This window comes from Amblyomma americanum, chromosome 9 (genome assembly GCF_052857255.1).
Source record: "Amblyomma americanum isolate KBUSLIRL-KWMA chromosome 9, ASM5285725v1, whole genome shotgun sequence".
Lineage (NCBI taxonomy): Eukaryota > Metazoa > Arthropoda > Arachnida > Ixodida > Ixodidae > Amblyomma > Amblyomma americanum.
Window position 1 is genome coordinate 18,304,391 of NC_135505.1, and position 20,343 is coordinate 18,324,733.

Below are 20,343 nucleotides of genomic sequence, written 5' to 3' on the forward strand. Positions count from 1 at the left end.
CGCCGGAGTGCCGGCAACTGCAATCATGGACACCGGCAGCGAGATTACTGCAGTCAGAGAAAGCCTCGTGCCCAGCGTATCCCAGGAGCATTCGGGCAAGATTAAGCTTTTTTCCGCCTTTGGCGAAACAATAGAGGCGAAACTAGTTACCCTCGCGGTCAGTCTGAAGCGGTGCCCCACACTTGGAGCGCGACCGGAGACCGTACATATTGTCTGTGCACTTACAGGCAAGCTCGCGGAGGGTGCAGACTGCTTTCTATCGCGGGAGGACTGGGAGCTGCTGGCGCAGACCGACAGCCGCGGCGGGGCGCTTGCCCAGAGCAAGAGCCACGTTGCGGCTGACACAGCTAGCGTGTCCTTCTCCGTGGTCGAGAAGAGCTACGAGCTGACCCCAACGACGGGCGAGGTCCACGCGAACCAATCCCAGGCAGACGAACAGGAAAACGATGAGTCGAGCGAGGCATCGGGCGAGCAGCATAAAGCGGGCCGTGACGAGTACCCGATTGAAAACCAGTGCTCAATGCGTGACGACGAGGACGCGTCCTCAAAGCAGCGAGAGAAGTTCCGTTCGGCCCAGCTGTCCCGTGAAAGCCTTAGGAAATCTTTGGAGGACGCAAAATCGGGAAAGGGGGGCATGTTCATCTCGGACGGTCTTTTATACTACCGGGACTCCATCGCAGGCGCAAAAGTCAAGCAGCTTTTGCTGCCTCTCAGCAGACGGGAATAAGTGCTTTCACTGGCCCACGAATCTCTCTGGGGAGGACATTTGGGCCCAAGAAAGACGAGGGCGAGAATTAAGTATAGTTTTTTTTGGCCCGGTTTAGAGGCAGATGTGGCACATCGATGCAAGACGTGTCACGCTTGTCAGATCAGGTCAGATAGGCGGCTTAAAGACAGGGTGCCTATCACACCACCCACTAGACCCGACCACCCTTTTCAAGTAGTAAACGTCGACATCATCGGGCCGATTGACATGCCCTCAGGCAGGGGCCATATGTACGCTCTTTGCCTGGTTGATTTGTGCACGCGGTGACCCGAAGTGGTTTGTCTGCGTTCACTGACCGCGAGAGCAACATGCGACGCCCTACTCGCAATCTTTTGCCGCACCGGTATCCCGGAAGTTATATGCTCAGACCAGGGAACTAACTTCACTGCACAGCTGACAAGGGAGATGTTAGCAAGATTGGGATGAGCGCCCCGTTTTTCGACTCCAGAACATCCCGAGAGCAACGGAACAGTAGAACGGTGGATCCGCGTCCTCAAAAACATGCTTTTTCATGTAATAGAGAAAGACCCGAGAAACTGGGACAGGCTCATCCCATTTGTGCTTTGGGCGTACAGGTAGGTACCCCATGACACCACAGGGGTTGCCCCATTCCGACTCCTTTACGGCAGGAATCCTACGGGGCCGCTGGCCATTTTGCAGGGCACTTGGACGGGTGAGCAGCCACTCCCAAACACAGTAAGGGAAGAGCCCGAAAATTACTTGAGCAGCTGCGCGAACAGCTAGAGATAGCCGCGGTAGTAGCGGGGCTAACGGCAAGCGCAAGACAGGGGAGCTACGCGCAGGCGTACAATAGGCAGGCTAGGAACAAGGTTTTCAGCGTCGGAGATCAAGTTCTCGTGTTTGATACCGACAGCGACAACAAACTAGCTCCTAAATGGCTCGGCCCATATGCCATAACCGCGCAGGAAAGGCAAAACTCCTACAGGATCGATACCGGAGCGCGAGCTGCGCCACTTGTGCATGCAAATAGGCTTCGGCCTTACTACGCGCGGGTTAGCCACGTTCGTGTCGTATTCGACGAGGACACGGATTTCGGAGAAATTGAGTGCACACCTCGCCCTGCACCCACACAGTCGGGTCCCTTTTTCATCGAATAGGAGAAACTGGCACATTTGGACTCTCAGCAGCGCTCTGAAATGGCGAAACTGTTCGCCGGTTACGCTGACCTGTTCGATGAAACACCCGGAGCGGCCGAAGTGGGACTGCACAAAATCGGGTTACAAGACGGGTACCAGCCAAAACGCGCCTTCCCATATCGAGTGCCCGAGCTTCTTAGGGTTGAGGTTAGCCGCCAGGTTGACGAGTTGTTAGACCTGGGTCTCTTATACCCCGTAGAGAGCGACTACGCTCATCCCGTGGTCTGTCTGGGGAAGAAGGACGGCTCAGTGCGCATGTGCATCGATTACCGCGCGCTAAACGCAGCCACACGCACTGATGCATTCCCGATGACACCCCCACAGGAGTTAATTATGAGGGTAGGCCGCGCGAAGTTCATTACTCTAGTAGACCTGCGACGAGGTTATTGGCAGGTACCAGTGGTCCCCGAAAGCCAACATTTGACCGCGTTTGTGACCCACGAAGGACAGTACGCTTGGCGCGTCATGCCATTTGGGCTAAAAAATGCGGCTGCCACTTTCCAACGAATGATGAATACGCTGCTGTCCAGGCATCAGGCCTACGCTGCGGCGTATCTCGATGACATTGCTATTTTCTCAACGTCGTGGCAGGAACATATGAAGCATCTGACCATTGTGTTTGGCTTACTCCGCGAAGCAAAACTTAAGGTCAGCCCGGAGAAGTGCCCAGTCGCACAGGCACAGATTAGGTACTTAGGTCACGTAGTGGGAGGTGGTACCCACGGGCCGGACCCCGAGAAGCTAGCCGCTATTCAGGACCTAGCGCCGCCCACCACAAAAAAGCAGCTGCGTAGCCTGCTGGGGCTATGTGGCTACTACCGCGAGTATGTCCAGAACTACGCTGAGGTTTCCGCGCCACTCACGTCCTTAACGAAGCGAGGGGTACCAAACGCGATTCCTTGGACTCTGGAAGCGCAGCAGGCTTTTGATAAGCTAAAGGAGTCGCTTTGCGAAGCGGAGCTTGCTTGGCACACGTGGGAGAGGCGGGGCGAGAAGAACCGGTCGCCTTCGCCAGTCACAGGTTCACGCCAACTCAGACCCGCTGGTCAACAATCGAGCGCGAGGCATTCGCCATAATTTGGTCGCTTAAGAAATTTGACCACTGGGTGTTTGGTGCACAGATTAACGTGGTCTCCGATCACAATCCTCTTGCTTATCTGACGTCACGAGCACGCCTAATAGTGCGAAACTAGCAAGGTGGGCACTGGCCTTACAGCGCTACAATGTGGTTGTAACGCACAGGTGAGGCGCCTGCAACGGCAACGCCGACGCGTTATCTCGCGTCCCGAATTTTTCATTTCATTTCTCCATTCTGCCTGCTATCCTTTATTTCCGCTGCCCCAGCTCAGGTGCTTCAGTATCGATGGCAGATGCCGGGGCTAGCAAAAATCGTTTCCTTCCTTTTTACTATTATTTTTAATAAAAACCACCACCACCATCTCGCGTCCCCAACATCAGCTGGGGAAAAGAGCAAAGCAATAATTGAGCCATGACCCCTCAGGCAGGCGTGAATGTTCCCGTTCACTCGCTGCACTTTGTGATGTGAACCGTGGTGTGTGACCGGAACCATGTGCAAGGACGCTGGCACGCTGACGCTCGTACTGTGATGAACTTCATTTATGAAGAATTTATAACGAAGTGTGTTGCTCTTTTGTCAGTGCCGCGACTTTTTTTGTTTGTTTGTAGAACTGATTATTTCTGGCAGCATGAGGCTGCAATTTGAGTTTCACGTTGCCGCGGCCTTTATTTGGTTTTGCGTAAATGAGCGGACTCCAAGCTCATTTAACATCTTAGGGGGGACGTGTAAGGCCGCGCTTCATCAACGCGCATATCTTTTTTATTCCTTTAGCTTGAGGTCACTGCGGGCTTCCGGTCTACGCCCCCCCCCCCCCCCCTACCCCCGCAAGCAGTGGCAAAGGCGCAGGTAGCACTGGCTACTTGACAGCACCACTGTGACGGCCGAGGACTCCTGGCGCCAAGAAAGCATGCGAGGCGCGAACAACGAGCACGTGGGGCCGCTTGGTCTCAGGAAGCATTCCCACGGCGGCAGAATTCGAACCACCTCGCATTCCGCGATGGGCCTCTTTTTTTTCTTTTTTTTTGCCATTCTCGATGGCACGGAAGCGTCGCGGTTCTCCACCGTCTGACATTCCTGCGGCGAGCCAGTGGGTCAGTGGTCCCGCCAATTAGCTAAAAAAAAAACGCTTCAAGGAAAGGGAAAGGGAAAGCATCAAGCGCTAAGGCCGAGAACTCCCCTCGGGGAGAGGGTTTTCAAAATGTTTTCTGTATATGTTTATTTTTCTTTATCTCCAAGCCCCGGGCTCGAAGTTGGGTCCTACCTTCAGGGGCTGTGGCTACCTCCATTGGTTGTCGAAGCTTAGGGCGGGCCTCGATATATGACCGCCCTAATTTCTTTGTTTGCAAAAGCTTTAAAACTGAATGTAAAATCATTGGAGGGCAGCCTTGTCTAGTTGAGCTGGAGGCTCCGTGCAGTGGCTCGTAATTCTACAACCCTAGACTCTAACCTCGCGTCGATGAGTAAGGGCTTGTAGAGAGTGTTTCTCTGTGTGAGAATGGTCTTCGTCAGTTACAGCTTGACCGTCTGTGTGACTCAACTTGTAACGCAGTTTGCCCTTGTACATACTGTAAATATATTCTCTCTTTGACCTTCATCTGCACATCTCCCTTCATCACCGTCGAACAACAACGTTTGAAAGGGTCGAAATCCAAATCCAAATCCTTTTATTCAACATTTTTTTTCCATAATAAGCTAGGAAAAAACACTGGGACAGGAACAAAAAGCTACTATCCTAGAAGCTTGACGGGGTTCCTGCCCCTGTCTTGGCGTGGGTAGCAGACAACAGGCACTTATGTACAAAACTTAAATAATGCCATAATCATACACGCGCTCAAACACAACATCGCATAAGTCATTTACAGGTGAGATTAACAACAACAATAAGACTGAAAACATAAAAAGGATAGAACATTGAAATGCACATTTGTGTCAAATACCGTCTTTGCCACTCCGGAATCATAACCCGCCGCAGTGGCTCAGTGGTTAGGGCGCTCTACTACTGATCCGGAGTTCCCGGGTTCGAACCCGACCGCGGCGGCTGCGTTTTTATGGAGGAAAAACGCTAAGGCGCCCGTGTGCTGTGCGATGTCAGTGCACGTTAAAGATCCCCAGGTGGTCTAAATTATGCCGGAGCCACCCACTACGGCACCTATTCTTCCTTTCTTCTTTCACTCCCTCCTTTATCCCTTCCCTTACGGCACGGTTCAGGTGTCCAAAGATATATGAGACAGATACTGCGCCATTTCCTTTCCCCAAAAAACCAATTATAATTATATATACTCCGGAATCATAAAAAAATAGCAGAGTCACATGCTTTGTGATATGAGGTATTCTTTCCATTTTTTCTTTGAGATGTTACATATGACAATATTATTTGCTTCCAATAGATTAAGGTACTTCGGTATGTGGTACTGTAGTCAGTGTAGGCCATAATTTGTGCGTGAAAAGGGAATTGACCCGAATTCTCTTTTTCTAATGGGATAGGGTGCTTCTGGATTTTTCCTGAGATTACAAAGCTTTATAAAAGTGACGCTGTCATCTTTTATGGCTTCTTTGTATTTCATTATGAGGTTAAATTGGTGGACATGCTGTAAAGGAAGCACATTAAAGGAGGGAAATAGTACTTGTGTATGGGCATCATAGGGAGCATTTGCTACGTGACGAATGGCTTTCTTCTGCAGCAGACGCAATTTGTTTATGTTGCGTTGGCTTGTGTCAGCCCACATAAGGCTACAATAATTGATATGGTGGAGAAACAAGGAATTATAAAGCATAAGTTTAATTTTCACTGGAAGCCTGTGCCGGAATATATAATTGGTTTTTGGGGGAAAGGAAATGGCGCAGTATCTGTCTCATATATCGTTGGACACCTGCGCAGTATGTGTCTCATATATCGTTGGACACCTGAACCAGGTGTCCAACGAGATATGAGACAGATACTGCGCCATTTCCTTTCCCCCAAAAACCAATTATATAATCCGGCACAGGCTTCCAGTGAAAATTAAACTTATGCTTTATAATTTCTTGTTTCTCCACCATATCAATTATTGTAGCCTTATGTGGGCTGACACAAGGCAACGCAACATAAACAAATTGCGTCTGCTGCAGATGAAAGCCATTCGTCACGTAGCAAATGCTCCCTATGATGCCCATACACGGAACCGAGAAAGCAAACCCGTAGCTTTCGCTAGCTTTCCTGCCACATGGTCCACGTGCGTGTTCCAACTTAAGTTTTGATTAAAGATTACCCCGAAGCTTTTAACTTCACTTGCTAGTTTTATTTCCACTGATCCAAGCTGCATGTTGAGATCCCTAGTAATATTTTTTTTGCACAGGCGCAAATAACATAGCTTTTGTTTTGCTAGTATTGATTTCTAAACCGTTAGCTTTAGTCCACTGAAGCAATTTCATTAGTGTTGTATTTGCGGAAACCTTTAAATCGTTTAAGTCATTCGACTGGAAGAAAAGGCTAGTGTCATTTGCATATATAATGAAATATGCATGTCTGCTTATATTTATTATATCATTTATATAGATGTTAATTAGTATCGGTCCCAATACGCTGCCCTTTGGTACCCCTGCTGTAATATTTAGTACACTAGAACGCCATTCATTAATTACAACACACTGCTTGCGATGATTAAGATATGATTTAAGAAGTGTACCAGGAATACCGCGGAAACCATAATGGTCTAATTTGGTAGACAGGATTGTATGGTCGATTCTATCAAACGCTTTTGAGAAATCGATAAAAACACCCAAAGTAAGTATATTTTCCTCAAAACCTTTAAGCAATAATTCTTTCTGCGTTAAGAGGGCCAACACTGTAGATCGACCTTTGCGAAATCCAAATTGCTGCTCCGAGAGAATCATACGCTTGTCACAGAAAGACATCATTCTCTTGCATATAACCTTTTCCAATCTTTTGGAAAAAATGGGTAGCACAGAGATTGGCCGATAGTTTGATAAATTGGTTTTGTCACCAGATTTATGTATAACACTTACTCTGGAACACTGCATGCTTTCTGGGAAAGTACCTGCTTGTAAGCAAGCATTAAAGATAAAACAAAGTTGGGGTACTAGAAGGTCGAGGACATATATTACAGGTCTGATTTCTAAGTCATCAATGTCTCTGGCCTTGCTTTAGAGACATGAAAAAATAATATATTTCTTCATTAGTGCATGGCTCAAAGAATGCAGTTTTAGAATTTTGTGAGCTTTAGAATGTTTTAGCGGCATTCCTGTCAACCGTGTGCGAACATGAGGAGAGAGCTGCAAAGTGTTCATTAAACTTTTCTGCTAGTTCTTCGCCCTCAAGTATTTCATCATTTAGTGTTAAACGAAATTCACCATTGTGGCGAGTGCCAGAGTTCAAGAGTTTGCCGAGTTCGCGCCATAAGACACCACTTTTTGTACAGGAAAAAAGATTTACAAAGTAAGTGTTTTTAATTTTACGTAAAAAGCTTGTTACATAATTCTTGTATTTTTTGAAAGCTGCAAGGTCATCCAGGTTCTTTGCTTTTGTGAACTTCTCGTACAATTTTTTCTTCCTTTTTATCATTACAAGACATTCATCTGTCATCCACGGCTTACGCAGTTTTTTACACTTCTTTACCACTTTAAGTTTAAGACAGGAATAGTAACATGTTTTTAAAAGGGCCATAAATGTTTCATAGGCTCTTTCAGCACATGTGCATTCAAACACTCGGTCCCAACATATGAGTGAAATTTTGTTTCGGAATATTTCTAGAGTCTCCGGATTTATTTCTGGCAGAGTATATGTCTCCGAACAGAGTTTACTCCTTTTAAGAAAGTCGCCTGCTTTGCAGAACATGCAGATAAGGAAATGATCGCTTAAGCTTGTCACAATTCTCCCCGACATTGCACAGTCATGAATGTTATTTGTCACAAGTAAGAATAAAAGGCTTTCGGAGTGATGACTGATTTATGTAGGTACAGATATAACATTGTGACAAAAATATGAATCAAGAAGTATCTTAAATTAACGTGCCGGCACTGTGTTTTCTAATAAAGTAATGTTGCAGTCACCACCTAGAATCAAATGCATATTATTAACAGTTGCAAAATTGAGCAACTTTTCTAAATAGCCGAAAAAATTGTTTATATTTCCTTGAGGGGGGCGGTAAAGGACTACAAATAGTTTGCTTTTACACTGTAGGGTTAGAACTTCATAGTCGTCCCTAACTTCTGAAAATGCTGGTTGCAAAGAACATGAAAATTGTTCCGATACTAACTGCAGCACACCACCGCCACGTCGGTTTTTCCTATTTAAATAAAAACTCCTGTATCCAGGCAGACTCAACACATCATCCTCACATGTGTACCATGTTTCAGTGATCATAATAAAATAAAAACTGAAACGGAATTCACTAAGGAACAGAGTGAGTTCATCTACTTTGCTTCGCGCGATTTGGGCATTACAGTGCAGGATGGTGAGATAGCTGCTGTCGAGAGGGCAAGCGGTATCTTTAGGTGCAGCCATAAAAACAAGAAAAAATAGAAGAGATAAGTTTCTGTGTGCTTAAGGGGTGGAGACAACATTATGAATCTTGTGCAGATCAGCTTCACAGTCAATTCTTATCACACGAGAGGTTTCCGATTCACGTGTGTACACTCTGCCGTTCTTGACCCATGCAAAACGCCATTTCATGTCACGTTTCCTACCGATCGTCATGCCTAGCAATTTTTTCAGCTTCGGATACAGATGCTCGTTTAGAAAGACCGGTTCTTTCTCAGAGAAACCTAGGTCATCTGATTCAAACTTCATCTTTTTTGCTTTTCCAAGAACGGCATCACGCTTCGCACCATTATTGAATACCACCACAATGTTTGAGCCAAGTCCAGTTTTCTCCTGCTGCCTTTCACTGTCACTTTCATTGGATTTATTTCTGTCGGTGGTGGTATTCCGTGTAGGAACCCGATGGCACACTTGGACATCTTGTTCGGTTATTGGCTCTCTGACTACATCGCCAACCTTAGCGAGGATATCAACTAGGTTTTCATTTTCTTTTTGGGGAATCTCTTTAATTTCAATGTTATTCCGCCTAGAGTACTGCTCCTGTGCAGTGATTCGCAACGGGTTTTCATTTGCAATTTTTTTCAGTTGTTGAAGCTCATCTGTCATTTCAGCATTAGTTGCTCTGAGAGCAGCGTTTTCTTTCTTCAAGTTAGCACAATCCTTTCGGAAGTCCTCAACATCTTGGTTCATGTGTTCTAGACTGGCTTTTAGCTCACGGATTTCTTTGCGCATCTCGCGTTTGAAGTCAGCCAGTTCAGCTCCCATGGCAAATTTCACTGCGCTTGCAAGGCTCAGTACACAAAAATGTTTGACAACAGATGGCAGCAAAGGCAACGGAAAAAACTACCGGCAGGAAACAGCCAAAACTCAAGAGTTCCAACCTGTGAACAAGTCGAAAAAATGAGCGTCCGCTCTGTCCATCGCTTCCGCTGCCAAGTGAGAGCTGAGCCGCTGGCGTCGTCCTTTTCAAGGCAGGTGAAGCGGACCACGTGGCTCCACGCTGGGCTTGCTGACGCCAGTCTGCGCTGCTGCCTCCGTTAATCAGCTTGATTGGCACTCGATAAAGGTGAGTGAAGGCTGGCCGGGTGCACCTGTGAACAAGTCGAAAAAATGACCGTCCGCTCTGTCCGTCGCCTCCGCTGAAGAACCGAAGAACCCAACAGACCATCAAAAAAATTACTCTTGAGTGAGGCAAATGCAAAAAAAAAACAGAATTATTTATGTGCAGTAAAGCAAAACTTACTGTTCCGGACCTACCGATAACTTTTACGGGCCTACCGATACCCATCATGAAAATATCAGGGCTACCGATTCATACTTTTTCGTTTAGGTGGGAGGTAGTTTTTTGCAATGAATTCTAATGTTTTCTTTAGAACTTACCATTTTTCGTTAATATATTCGGTTTCTTGCCGTGTTGGTGTGGTTTAGTGAACCATTCCCTTCGCTCTGGCGCGCATTTCATTCATGGTTTCGCCAGCCTCCCACTTGCGGTCGATTTCTACTTGGGTGGTAAGCGCGTAAGAGCGGTAGCGGTGTATGCACCAGCCTGCCATACCGATTCTTCTAATTTCTTTCATTTGTTAGATTCTTTTCAGTTAGACTGTTACCCTCGTTTTCTTGTCTGTGATTTCAACTGTGTTTTGGATCCCGTACGAGATGTTCACGGTACAGGCCAGCGGCGACCCTAAGCAGGGGCCCGGTCTCTACGGTATATTTGTATTGAGTTTGTTGTGAACGACGCGTGGGTTTAGCTACACGGTGATAGTTTTGGTGGCACCTGGGAGCGGGGCAGGTCAGCTAGCCGCCATGATAAAATTTGTTTCCACGCGTACTGGAGTGCTGTTTTTTTATTTTATTTATTGGAACTTGTGGGGACCTGCCCTGCAGCCCCTGAGTTTGCTTTCCCGCGAGGCACCGTGCAGCGGCGGTCTCACCTCGAGGCTGAGCGGATTCCCTTGTCAGTTACATTAACTGGCAAGAGAGGGCGCCAGCGTCGCTGCGCGGGAGACTGCTGAAGCCTGCCCGCGGGAGATGGGCTCTCTTCGGCCGGGATAATGAGCCTGGGCGGACGCGTCGCTCGGGGCTCCGCTCTTCGCCGACGGGGCGAAGAAGCGACGGGGAGACAGGCTCCCGTACTCGTCCCGTCCGGCCTGCGGAGTTTATATCCCTTGCCCTAGCGCGGGCGAACATTCGCTCGGAACCTTGCTGGTGAGTCGGACGCCCTCGATTCATTAGCGTACCTTGTTGCTAGCTGGCGTTATTGTTTCTGTAGCAATAAATGCCTGTTTGTGTCAGCCAATGTGTCGTTCCTTTGTTCCCCCAGAGCAAGGCCCGCCGTGGTCGGCGAGCGCTCGGTAGCGTACGCGATCACGGGGTGGGGTCCGGGCGGCTTTGAACCGTGTCAGCCGCGATTGAGTGGGGAGAAAGTACTTATCTCCCCAATGCAAACCCCACATCTGGCGCCCCACGTTGGGCGCCAAGATATGGGGTCACTCTGCGTCCAGCCGGCCGGGAAGGCGAGCTTCCGTGCAAGCTACACGCAGGCGTTATTTAAGCACGCAACACGTTTCCCCAACCCGTGGCGCAGAGTCGCAGCCACGGCAGGTCCGGACGAAATAGGCAACGGCAGGGCACGCTAGGAAATAGTTTATTATCCTAACGCGAGGTAAAGCACACTGCGGAAGAATGTTCTATCCGTAAAATAGATGTTCAGTAGCTCACCAAGTCGTTGACGTCGACCGGCGTTGGTGTTCGGGGGCCGGCGGGCAGCGGAAGGGGTCCGTGGGGCAGTTAGGTCAGGTCCGGCGGCGAGAGCCCTTCCCGCCGCGCGATCACCCCTTTTTATCCCCTCGATCATTCCCTCCCTGGCAGCAAATCGTTACCGTCAAGCTTAGGCGTGCTACCCTCTCCGCAGAAGGCGGCGCGCTGCCGTGACGTCACGTCAGTGCTGGGGCGGAAATGAGCAGAGTCGCGGGGGTGCCTTCTCTCCACATTCCTGGTGGCCAGCGCGCCCGTATAAGTCACGGCCGCCGCTGGCGCGGGGGACGAGGAGGGGATACCAGTGTATCCCACATCCTCCCCTCCTTAAGAAGCCTCCCGAACACAGAAACAGGGGCAACATTACTTGATCTCCGCCATCCTGGGATCGAAGTTCTTCAGCTCCCGCCGGTGCATCGGTTGACGGCCGCGCCACGCCCCCGCCGATCAGCTGCTTCGCTCCGAGGGCTTGGCCTCCCGCACGATGACGCTTGGAATCTTGCTCCCTCTCACGGTCTTCCGAGTGCGCGCGGCTGCGCCGTTCCGGCGAATTCGGTCGACCGCCTCCTTGGCGCCGGCTGGGATGGCTTGGAGGCCAGGTCCATGGCTGCGCGCCTGAGGTACTGGGTCAGGTGGCTTCAGGGGCCAGGGCTGCGGCGCTTTATGGTTGAGGCCGCGGTTGGGCTGCCCTGGCATACCTGGTCAGCAGGCGAGGACCCAGGGTTGCGGTGGTAATGGGGCCCCGCAGGCGGTGGCGCACAGTCGACGGGTGGGCAGCTCCAATGCATTGTGGCAGGTAGCCGGGGTGGCCAGGGTGGCAACTGCAGGTCGCGGGCGGGGCGTAGCGTCGAGCCTTGGGCGCGGCGCGTTGCCGAAGCTGGATGGTGGCTGGTAGTGGAACGGTGTCGTTCCGATGTGCCCTGCTTCTTTTCCATCTGCGCTGGAAAAGGTCAACACAGATGTAGCCAGCTCCCGCAGCGCGTGCTGCGTGGCTGTTCGACCCTCACGAGAGTCATGAGGGTTAATGCAAGTCAGTCTTGCGTGACACTGATCGGCATGAGCGGCCCGTACGTTCATGCATCTAACGAGACTGCCTGCCGGCTCGCGCCCTCGCTCTAGGCTGCGCAGGCAGATTCTGTTTCTGCCTAGGGCGCAAGTTATAGCGGGACGCGGGGTTCGCCGGCTGATCGCAGATCTCGTTATCCGACTGCGGCGCGGGTCGGGCTGTGTCCTCTACCCACTCATCTCGCTGCACGTAACGTTTCAGGTCGCATACGTGCACCGGTGCGCCTGTCGGTTTCGACCGCAAGTCCTCGAGCCTGTAAACGAGCGAGGAAAGTTTCTCTCGCACGCGGAACGGCCCGATCCATTTCGGCGCCAACGAGGCCGCAAACTGTTTGCTAGCGTCGCTGAGAACGTGCTGGCGTCGAAGCACCAGATCGCCCACTTCGTAGTGAACATCCCGGTGCGAGCGGTCGTACTGTGCTTTCTGCTGCGCCCTAGCGGTGCTCAGGTTGCGGCGAGCCTTGCGTAAGGCCTCCGTCATCTTAGCGCGCAGCTGCGTCGCGTACTCAGCTCGTGCTGACGAAGCGACTGGCGTCTTCCTGCTGTCCGATAGAATCCGGTCCATCGGATTTAGCAGCTCTCTACCCAGATTGAGAGAACACGGCGCATACCCAGTCGAGCGGTTAACGGTCGAACGCAAAGCAAACGCGATCTCCGGCAGATAGGAGTCCCAATCTTTGTGCCTCTCAGAGTACGCGACAAGCAAGTGCTTAACGTTGCGATTGACTCGTTCGTGGGGTTCGACTGAGCATGATAGGTGGTCGTTTTCTTGTGCTTAATGCCGAGTGCAGCGCACGAATCAACGAACGCCTTCGCAGTGAAGTAGGACGCGTTGTCCGTTATCAGCTGCTCTGGGAAACCGAACCTGGTGAATACGTCCATCAGCTTCTCCATGATCACTCGTGCCGTCAGCTTTCTAAGGGGGAAAAGTTCAACCCACTTGCTGAAGTGATCCGTGGCCACCAGCAAGAACTTGTTCCTACTCGGTGTCATAGGATACGGTCCCATGATGTCGCACGCCGCGATTTGCCAGGGAGTCTGGCTGTTAATCGGGTGCATGAGGCCGGGTGGTCGTCCGCCTCGGGGCTTCACACTTTGGCACACGTGGCACGAGCGGGCGTAGCGTATTACGTCCCTTTTCATGCCAAGCCAGGTAGCAAAGCGACACAACTTAGTGTAAGTCTTGGGGCCGCTTGCATGCCCAGCGATGCACGAGTCGTGAAAGTAGCGTAACAGTGCTGCTCTCAATACTCGCGGTATCACCACCTTGAACGCCTCGTTTGTGTCGTTCTCGGAGGTGATATACCTCAGCAGGACGCCGTCGGAATCCAGCAGATACGAATCCATCGCGCTCACAGCACTACCAGCTGTTTCCGAGCGCTCCGCACCGACAGCAAAACCAGCTGTCTCCTTGTGCGCGGCGGCCCTGCCGCCCGGCTCCCGGAGCCCGTCGAACGCCTTTCGACAAAACGGATCCTTCTGCTGAGCTTCGAGCAGCTCCTTTCTGCTGAACACGATCCCCACGGAACTCGCGTAGTCCACGTGGTTCACGCTCTCGCCCTGGATCAACGGTTGGTCGGCGTTCCTTACATGGGCTACGGCTCGGGTCAGTCCCTCGCTCTCCCCGGCTGTCGGGCGGTCGGTCGCGTGACCTTCCTCGCACTGGACAGGCGCTCGCGAGAGTGCGTCAGCCACAGCGTTGTTTTTCCCTTTGCGGTAGCGCACGGTGAAGTCGTACCGCTGCAGCAACAGGGACCAACGCGCTAGGCGGCCGCTCGGCTCGCTGAGTCGTCTCAGCCAGGTGAGCGCCATGTGATCCGTCTCGATCACAAATGTCACCCCATCGACGTAGTAGTCGAACTTACGCAGAGCAAAAACTATCGCGAGACATTCCTTCTCTGTCACCGAGTAGTTTCTCTCTGCCGGCGTCAACGAACGGCTCGCGAAAGCTACCGGACGGAGAAAGCCTTCATGCTCCTGAAGCAACACTGCTCCTAAGCCCAGGTCGCTTGCGTCGGTTTGAATCACAAACTCCCTGTTTAGGTCGGGTAGCTGCAACTCAGCCGTGTCAGCGAGCACTTTGGTGAGGTTGCGCAGTGCATCCTCTTGCTCGTGACCCCAACTCCAGCGCTCGCCTTTCTTCAAAAGCTTTGTCAAAGGCGCCTGCAGCGCTGCGCACTCTGGGATGAACTGGCGATAAAAGTTCGCCATTCCCAGGAAGCGCCTGAGTCCGGCTATATCTGTGGGCGACGGAAACTTAAGCAAAGCCTCAAGCTTATCGTCGCACGGCAGAATGCGGCCTCTGTCGATCGTGAACCCCAACAGTGTTATTCGGGTCGCGGCGATCTGTGCCTTCTTCGGGTTCAAAGTGATTCCCGCGGACCTCAGCCTCTCTAGGACGTCCCTCAAGTGGCGCAGGTGTTCCTCGAACGTTTTCGAGTACACCACGATGTCGTCTAGGTACGCGAGCGCATGTTGCCACTTCGCATCTCCCAGAACACGGTCCATTAGGCGCTGATAAGTAGCGGGTGCTCCTACCAAACCAAAAGACATTCTCTTGAACTGGAAAAGGCCTCTGTGACAAGTGAAAGCAGTTTTCTCCTTGTCCCGCTCATTCATTTCAACCTGAAAGTATCCGCGGCTAGCATCGAGCGTTGTGAAGTAGTTCGCCCCACCTAGGTTGGACACTAGGGAAGAAATGGTGGGTAGAGGGTAGGCGTCTTTCCTCGTAACCTCATTCAGCTTGCGGTAGTCCACGCAAAGTCGATATGTATCGTCTTTCTTTGGAACCAAGACTACCGGGAAGCCCCAAGGGCTGTTAGACCTCTCAACAACGCCAGTGTCGATAAGTTCGTCTAAGGCGCTGTCCAGTGCTTTTCTCTTGGCCAAGCTAATTGGTCTAGGATTGCACTTCCAAGGCAGTGCGTCACCCGTGTCTATTCGGTGCCTGACTAGGGTAGTGAGGCCCGGGCGGTCAGTGAATGTCGCGTTGTACTCGTAGAGGAGCGATGACAAACGTGCCTTCTCCCTCTCCGTCACGCTGTTCACTTCCGACAACAAGGGGTGCGCTGACCTTCCCTGCGCGGCAGAGCAACTTTCTACCGCGGCAACCTTCTCTCTGCCCTCTCCCTCAGCGGCGATGGTCCGCTCGCCTCCTGGATCTCGGGCTGGCGCGGTGGATTTGTCACGGTCTCCCCCCGCTCGCGCCGCGTTCGGAGTCTGAATGGTGTGCGACGCCGCGGGCGCTTTCGCGAAAGGCTTCAAGGCGCCTGACGTGCGCTCCCTGTAGCCTCCGTTGCTGATGTCTATCACAATACCTGTCTTGGCTAGGAAGTCTCGTCCAAGAATTACAGGAACGGATAAACAGGGAAGATGAACGAGGCGTTGTCGCCGCACGCGTCTTTCCCAGCGAACCACTATCTTAGCTGCACCGCTTGATTGCGCTGTGCCGCTCGCGAGGCGAAAAGTGGTATCGCACTCTCTCAGCCGGATTTTGTTCTCGCGGAGATGGTTTACCACCTCGTCACCGAACAAGGAAGCGCTTGCTCCTGTATCTAGTAACGCGGTGAATTTCTTTCGAGCTATTGTTAGCTCAATGAACGGCGCTGACAGGTCAACAGAATTTCCTACGCGACATGCCAAAGGCGCTAGCAAACCGGGGTTTTCTGTGCACGCCGCGCGGAATCGAAGGTCGATCACCGGCGGCTTTGGCCGTTTCCCGACCGTGTTTGGTCACGGGCGGGAGGGCGGCCACACTCGCGGGCGAAGTGTCCCGGCTGGTCGCACCGGTAGCAACGGTTGCCCGGGCCCCGACGGGCTAGGCGCTGGTCGCCCCGTTCTGGTCGGTCATCTCGAACTCGCGGCGCGGATGGTGGGGGCCGCGTGTCGGCCTCGCGATCTCGCCTTGGTTCATTCCGCTCTGCGGCAGCGTGTGCTGTTCGCAACGCGTAGCTGAATGGGTCCAAAGCGCGGTCGGTCAACTCCCAACCCCTTGGGACACGCTCGTCAGCAAACTGTGCTGACGCTTCAGTTCTAGATGGACTGCGCGCTGAGCTGCCATTCCACGCGCAGCGCGGCTCAAGTGACAGCGATGCGGGTGGGGGCGGCCGATACGCTCGCGCAGAGAGGATGTCTCCCTGAATGCGCTTCGCCTCAGCTGCCAGCTCATCCAAATCTCTGAACCTGACTCCTCTCAGGTAAGCCGTGAAAGTCGGGTGCGCTTGTCTCGTGACACGCTCAACTTTCTCCGTGTTCGTGGCGCGAGGGTCAGCGAGGCGATAAAGTTCGTCCATCGCTCGGACGTACTCTAACAGAGACTCGTCGGGGTGCTGGGTTCGGAGCTCCAGCTCTCTCCTCAAACGCCACTCATAGTTTGCGGGAAGGAATTCGTCGCGGAAGCTTGCGCAAAACTCCTCCATTGTCCTCGCTCGGTTGCCGGCTAGTCGGTACCAGCGGGCCGCTTGCTCCGTCAAAGAAACAGGCACAACACGCGCGAGCATTTCGGCGTCTGCGATTCCTGTCACTTGCTGATAATGCAGCAGACGGTCGAGGTACTCATTTGCTCCCGCAATGTCGTGGTACCCCGTGTAGGTAGGCAAGTCTATCCTAACACGTGGTGACTGGGCCGGGGCTTGCAAATTGTTTTGCAAAATACCCGCTAGACTCTGCATAACCTGCATTGCGTTCTGCAAGAGCACCTCGGATGATTGCGGACTAACACCCCCGGAGTTGGGCGCAGCCGCTGATGGCGTCGAATGATGTGGCCTAGCCGCCTCATTGTTCGCGCCGCGGAGCGGCGAGGCGCCCGATGTGGAGCCCCCCATGCCAGGCCTAAGTCCTACCAACGCGTCAGGGGATGTTACTCGGCTATTCCGCGTGGAACGCCCAAGATTCACAAATTCAAACCCTTCCAACGACGCGTCAAGTAGGGAGCCCTGGTTATGTGCCGCTGGCTCTGACAGCATAAACAAAGACTGCAAGTCACTCCTGTCGGCTGCCATCCTTTGTTAGGGCGACGGTAGTCGTTCGCTCCAACAAAGGTCACTGCTCGATTGCCTAGTTCGCCCCACGTTGGGTCAGATGTGGGGTTTGCATTGGGGAGATAAGTACTTTCTCCCCACTCAATCGCGGCTGACACGGTTCAAAGCCGCCCGGACCCCACCCCGTGATCGCGTACGCTACCGAGCGCTCGCCGACCACGGCGGGCCTTGCTCTGGGGGAACAAAGGAACGACACATTGGCTGACACAAACAGGCATTTATTGCTACAGAAACAATAACACCAGCTAGCAACAAAGTACGCTAATGAATCGAGGGCGTCCGACTCACCAGCAAGGTTCCGAGCGAATGTTCGCCCGCGCTAGGGCAAGGGATATAAACTCCGCAGGCCGGACGGGACGAGTACGGGAGCCTGTCTCCCCGTCGCTTCTTCGCCCCGTCGGCGAAGAGCGGAGCCCTGAGCGACGCGTCCGCGCCAGACGTGGGGTTGAATTGGGGAGATAAGTACGTTCTCCCCACTCAATCGCGGCTGACACGGTTCAAAGCCGCCCGGACCCCACCCCATGATCGCGTACGCTACCGAGCGCTCGCCGACCACGGCGGGCCTTGCTCTGGGGGAACAAAGGAACGACACATTGGCTGACACAAACAGGCATTTATTGCTACAGAAACAATAACGCCAGCTAGCAACAAGGTACGCTAATGAATCGAGGGCGTCCGACTCACCAGCAAGGTTCCGAGCGAATGTTCGCCCGCGCTAGGGCAAGGGATATAAACTCCGCAGGCCGGACGGAACGAGTACGGGAGCCTGTCTCCCCGTCGCTTCTTCGCCCCGTCGGCGAAGAGCGGAGCCCCGAGCGACGCGTCCGCCCAGGCTCATTATCCCGGCCGAAGAGAGCCCATCTCCCGCGGGCAGGCTTCAGCAGTCTCCCGCGCAGCGACGCTGGCGCCCTCTCTTGCCAGTTAATGTAACTGACAAGGGAATCCGCTCAGCCTCGAGGTGAGACCGCCGCTGCACGGTGCCTCGCGGGAAAGCAAACTCAGGGGCTGCAGGGCAGGTCCCCACATCCCCTCAACCTTAAATAGACCCACGTGCCTGAAAGTACATGCTATGGAGGAGTCTCCTGGTCTTCATGTCTTTGAGGCACGTCTTGCAGCGGAGGTCACGCCGACAGCGTCCACGCAGACTTCCGCGGTATTCCGAAGGCGGCGTGAAGGTCTCCGCTGGGACGACTCGTATGGCCCGCGGACTACCGTGTCCGCAGGCCCGCGAATCGAAGGCCGGTGGGAAAACTGCAGGCCAGGATCCTGCAGTAGTCGCCAGGGCAGCAGCAGCCGGAGGTGACTGCTGACTGGTCTCGCCACAGCTGCCCCGGATGGATGCGGCGAACAGGATACAGGCCGCTCCGTCGCAGCAGGTGGCAGCGAGACGATGTGCACCGGTCAGCAAGCCTGGGTGGCTCCACCGGATCTGCAAAATTGTCGAAACGCTCTCGGCGTGCCTTTAACGTAGGTCACGGGAGGGGAAACGGCATCCGCAAGGGCCTCGTGGCACAATGCCTAACTTGCTAGCAAAACGTGTCGGCGGCTGTGCAAACGCAAAGTTCGAGTGAACAAAGCCCTTTCTTGAGTTGAACGAGACTGCTCAGTTCGTGCGAGGTTGTAAAAAACCGACGGGCAGCAAAGTGCGCCCCCTCTCAACGTCACGGTCCGGTGGTCATGTCTCTTTTAATGTGGTGCAGGCAGCTCCGAAAAGCCTCAGGCCTAACGACCACTCCGACAACGACCGTGACCACAACAAAGACCCGAAACGGGTTTTGTGCGCGCAGCCGCGAGGAGACATCAGCTTTGTGGGGTGGTCCTACACCGCTCACTGCACAAAGCAGCTTCTGAGCGGTCGGCGCCCACCGTATCGGACGGTGTCGGAGCGCCCGGTGCCGAGCTGCAATACCAGCGAGCTTGTAGCGGCACCCGTGGCCCCAGGCCACCCGGCTCCCGGAGCCGCGACTCCCAGAGTCGAAAAAGAGATAGTAGAGAAAATATATACAGAAACTCGGACCACCCACGCGGCTTCCGTACTCACTCGCTTCGGGCTCGGCGAATCCGCGGGCGCCAGGCCTCGAACTCCCTCGATGCGGACCAAGTCATTCTCACGAAGAAACTCCAGGGAAAAAAAATGTGCTGAGCATGTCGAAAAGTTCAAGCATGCTGCAGCGCAATACACCTCGCACTCAAGAAAGCATGCCGCAGGTCCTAGCGATCAAAATTCACTCTAGGCCTAGCACTTGTCAAGTCCGGACAAAGAGCGTTCCTCGAACCGAACCGACAGTCGTCCAATGTTCCAAGAGCAGGCCCCACGTTGGGCTGCCAGACGTGGGGTTGAATTGGGGAGATAAGTACGTTCTCCCCACTCAATCGCGGCTGACACGGTTCAAAGCCGCCCGGACCCCACCCCGTGATCGCGTACGCTACCGAGCGCTCGCCGACCACGGCGGGCCTTGCTCTGGGGGAACAAAGGAACGACACATTGGCTGACACAAACAGGCATTTATTGCTACAGAAACAATAACGCCAGCTAGCAACAAGGTACGCTAATGAATCGAGGGCGTCCGACTCACCAGCAAGGTTCCGAGCGAATGTTCGCCCGCGCTAGGGCAAGGGATATAAACTCCGCAGGCCGGACGGGACGAGTACGGGAGCCGGTCTCCCCGTCGCTTCTTCGCCCCGTCGGCGAAGAGCGGAGCCCCCGAGCGACGCGTCCACTCAGGCTCCTTATCCCGGCCGAAGAGAGCCCATCTCCCGCGGGCAGGCTTCAGCAGTCTCCCGCGCAGCGACGCTGGCGCCCTCTATTGCAAGTTAATGTAACTGACAAGGGAATCCGCTCAGCCTCGAGGTGAGACCGCCGCTGCACGGTGCCTCGGGGGAAAGCAAACTCAGGGGCTGCAGGGCAGGTCCCCACAAACTTCAAGGTTCTCTGGCAGGAC

General features: G+C 53.2%; 1 pseudogene; it reads left to right on the forward strand.

Annotated features, from left to right (window-relative positions):
• The first annotated feature begins 1,923 nt into the window (after positions 1–1,923).
• LOC144105192 (uncharacterized) overlaps positions 1,924–20,343 on the forward strand; it is a 125,435-nt pseudogene continuing 107,015 nt past the window's right edge.